Source organism: Apis dorsata, unplaced genomic scaffold (genome assembly GCF_000469605.1).
Source record: "Apis dorsata unplaced genomic scaffold, Apis dorsata 1.3 scaffold_113, whole genome shotgun sequence".
Classification (NCBI taxonomy): Eukaryota; Metazoa; Arthropoda; class Insecta; order Hymenoptera; family Apidae; genus Apis; species Apis dorsata.
This window is the reverse complement of record NW_006263408.1, coordinates 1,135,692-1,136,119: the sequence shown is the minus strand read 5'-3', so window position 1 is coordinate 1,136,119 and position 428 is coordinate 1,135,692. Positions and strand designations below refer to the sequence as shown.

The 428-nt window shown below is 28.6% G+C and overlaps 1 long non-coding RNA gene across 1 annotated transcript in view; it reads left to right on the top strand.

Annotated features, from left to right (window-relative positions):
- The window catches only part of LOC116185168, a 6,150-nt gene continuing 5,722 nt past the window's right edge, over positions 1-428 (top strand). The window contains exon 1 of the long non-coding RNA XR_004149942.1: positions 1-279. This is a non-coding gene — a long non-coding RNA (uncharacterized LOC116185168). The remainder of the gene's footprint in view (positions 280-428) is intronic.

Here is a 428-nt window from a genome sequence, read left to right as displayed (position 1 = left end):
TTGAGATGTAATTTTGTAATAAAAAATGTATTTTATAAAATTTTGTAGAATTGCGAATAATTAATTGTTAATTAAATCTGATTCTCCTAGATTTTGATCACATGATTTTGTTTTCGTCCGATGATGTCATACGATAAACGATGTATACATACTAATTCTTTTCCGACCTTCGTCGCTAGAGCTTTGATCCCAAGACAGCGTTTTTCTTTTTTTTTTTTGTTTTTATCTCTGAAATGGCGATTCTTCTCAGCATTTCTACAAAACTATATGATTTATCAAGTAGGTATTTATAAGTTTCAAAAGTTCACCATTAAACTTAGCTCGCTAACTCACTAATCAAATATATCATACAATCACTAAATTATTGCTTTGTCNGTACCTTGTATCACACTAATCTAAATCTTATGTTTTCTGTTTACTTTACGTCT